General features: G+C 38.1%; 1 pseudogene; it reads right to left on the bottom strand.

Moving 5' to 3' along the window:
• Positions 1–409: 409 nt before the first annotated feature.
• On the bottom strand, positions 410–1,562 carry LOC118842569 (annotated as a pseudogene).
• Between the last annotated feature and the right edge of the window lie 1,798 nt (positions 1,563–3,360).

Here is a 3,360-nt window from a genome sequence, read left to right as displayed (position 1 = left end):
GGCACTAGCAAAAGAATTACTTTTAAAATACATCTTATCCTATGTTGTAAAATATGGTCAGGTATTTCAATTAGAACTACAACTCTCTTAAAGGTTCCTAGAAGCTCAAACTCAGCCTAACCATTCTTTCCTTATAATTAAGAAGCAAAGTACATTTTTATACTAGTGACTAGATTTGTTAATATCTGTTCAGCAGGCCTCTACCTGTCCTGCATGTGGGAACTCGACTCCAGCTGTCTGTCCATATCTCAGCATGTTATATGCTACCATGGAAACATACAAAGGAAAAAAAAATCTTTACTCCAAGATTTATTTATTACATTTCTCAAATGACTTTTTTCCTCAGAGCCCTAGTAAGATTTTAGGGACTGCTATGCATTTCTGCATGATCTCCCATCATCTGGAAATGCTAAGAAGGACAGCTAATGAGTCCTAGAGCTTGAATAAAGAGATGTGATGACCCCATTGAGTGAAACATTTGTGGTCCAAAGCCTGGTGGAGAGGTGCAGTTCTAGGAGGAGGAGGCAGGGCAATATTAACCTCTGCTTGAGCACCTCTAGGAGGGACATTAAAATAACTGACAGAGGCTTCTTCTGATGCTGCTAGAGTAGTGAAAAGAGATCCAGTAAGTCCTAGAACAAGCTTTAGTTTAATTCTAGACTCTGTTGTTACTTCTTTTTCCTTTTCTTTTCCTCTGGCTTCCCAGGATCTTCTTCCTTTCACATTAAGCTTATGTTCATTTACAATCAGTTTGTTGAAGGATTTCTTAGCATCCATCTTTGCAGCTTACCTTGTGGCATGCATGAGAGCATCCTGCTGCCTCTGTGCTACCATTATCATTTGGAACTTACCAAACTGATAAAAGTGATTTCTGAGATCAGTCTCTCTGATAGTATCCTCCAACATAAGTGGTATGGTATGGTCTTACCATCTGGTGGCATTGCTGAAGCCAATTTTAGAAGCTTGAGTGCCCTAAGATTATTATAATAGTAATCTGTGATATTCTGATCAGCAAGGGGATCCTCAGCATCTGTAGGTTTCTCAGGTCTCTGTGGACAGTGTTCTCTTTGACATTCTTTTTTAATCCAGAGGGAACAAATGTGAAAATTATTATTATTGTAGAAAGTAGGCGGTCCAAGCAAATTTGAGCTGCATGACACTGGTAGCCTTCCCAAGAACACCCATTGGGTGAGTCTCATCAAAATTAGAAATCCCTCTCTCAACATTCTGGGTGTAGTTTTCTTTATTCATATTAGAGTTAGACATGATATCCTTAAAGGACAATCCTGAATCACAGACCTGAATAGATAAACTATATTCTAGGTCTCAAAGGTAGGTATGACAAGCATTTTTTTGCCTACTGCAAGTTTGACACATGAGTCTTCTCAAGATGCAAGTGAACTCTATGAATGATATGGCATACATTTTGCATTCATTTCCATACTTCTGTTTGGTCATCTAGGTATTGGGATTTTCTTTCAAGGCGCATCTGACAGAACTGGGAAGTTCAAGCCCTCCTGCTTTTGCCTGTTGTAGGGGTTGGAGCTCAGAGAAATAGCCATCTTAAAACGTGAGTGGGTGATAAATTCTTAAATAAACAAGGGAGAGAGGCAATTATAAAAGATAAAATAGGTAATTTGGATCACATGAAATTGAAAATCTTGAACAAAATTATTACATCTAGGATAAAGCATGAAATAATAGACTGGGGGAAAATCCTAGCAAAATTTGTGGATAGGGGTTTAGTACCCAAAATTTATAGATAGCTAACAGAAATATATGATTGATTAATTGACTGAAATATATGAACAAAACCCATTATTCAATAAATAAAGAGTCAAACTATATATACAATTGGATTCCTTGCTGTTGCATGAACAAGACATTCCATCTCTTGACTTTGGACATTTTCTCTGGCTGTCCCCCATGCTGTGTCTCCCTGTTCTCCCTCTTTCAGCCTTTCCTGGCTTCCTTTAAGACCCAATTAAAAACCTATCTTCTACAGGAAGCCTTTCCTAACCCCTCTTAATTCTAATGCCTTTCCCTCTCTTATTTTCTATTTTTCTTGTACGTAACTTGTTAACACACATTTGTTTGCTTGTTGATTCCCCCACTAGACTGTGAGCTTCTTGAGGGCAAGGACTGTCTTTTGTCTCTTTTCTTCATCCCCAGAGCTTAACACAGTGCCTGGCACGTAATAGGCACTTAATAGGTGTTTGAAGACTGATCCACAAATTGCTAATAATAAGGGGAATGCAAATCAAAACAACCCCAAGATTTCACCTCACACTCAAGAAAATTGTCAAAGATGACAAAAGATGTGAATAGTTTATGTCAGAGGAGTTGTAGAGAGACCAGTACACTAATCCATTTTTGGTGGAGTTGTAAATTATTCCGGCCAGTCTTGAAAACAATTTGGAATTATACAAATATAGTGGCTAAATTACTGAAGAAGGAAATAGCAAACCACTCCAGCAGCTTTGCCAAGAAAACCCCATAGACAGTATTGGCGTAATATGGTCCACAGCATCACAAAGTGTTGGACAGGACTGAACAACTGAATGACAAGGGCAGCTAAATTACTCACTAAGATTTTAGCTGAAAACAGTTTAAGGTGTTAATGTTCTAAGAGTATTTAAATATTACCATGTAATTTTTTAAGATGCCCACAAACTTCCAGATCCAAAGAACCAATCACTAATGATGGGTTTTTAAGCAAGGAGATGGGGATTTCCTTGAACCCTCAAATCATATCCCATAGATCCTTGCCCTGTTCATCTCAGTTGAGGAAATAACAACATACTGAGTTGCTTTTTTTCCTAGTAGTTACATTGGATTCACAGTATCTCATTTAGTCCCCCAGTGACAAATGGTGGTTATAAAAGGATGGGAAAGAGAAGGGAAGGAAATAAACATTTATTAAGCACCTACTAAGATGCCGTGTTCAGCATTTTACAAATATGATCTTATTTGATCCTTACAACCACTTGTGAGGTAGGTGTTACTGTAACCCCATTTTACAGTTGAGGAAATTGAGAGAGACAGAGGTTAAATGACTTTCCCAGAGTCATACAGCTGGTAGGTGACTGAGGCTGGATCAGAACTCAGTCTTCTGGACTCCACGTTCAACACTCTAACCACTGTGTTACCTAACTGCAATGGATTAGAGGTCTAGAATTAGAGGTACAGTCTTCAGCTATAGACCAGAGAAGAATTTACTGGCCCACACGGAAATTAACCCCTAGAACTTGATCTCATTAGCATCAAACTTTTACCAAATGAAATAACTAGATACAAACCTTTACTACCTTTTTGTTTTTAAGACTCATTTGAAGGGGAAGGAAATGATATCAGCATTAT

Source organism: Trichosurus vulpecula, chromosome 3 (genome assembly GCF_011100635.1).
Source record: "Trichosurus vulpecula isolate mTriVul1 chromosome 3, mTriVul1.pri, whole genome shotgun sequence".
Lineage (NCBI taxonomy): Eukaryota > Metazoa > Chordata > Mammalia > Diprotodontia > Phalangeridae > Trichosurus > Trichosurus vulpecula.
Note: the sequence above shows the minus strand (reverse complement) of the source record. Positions and strands in the feature narration are given on the sequence as shown.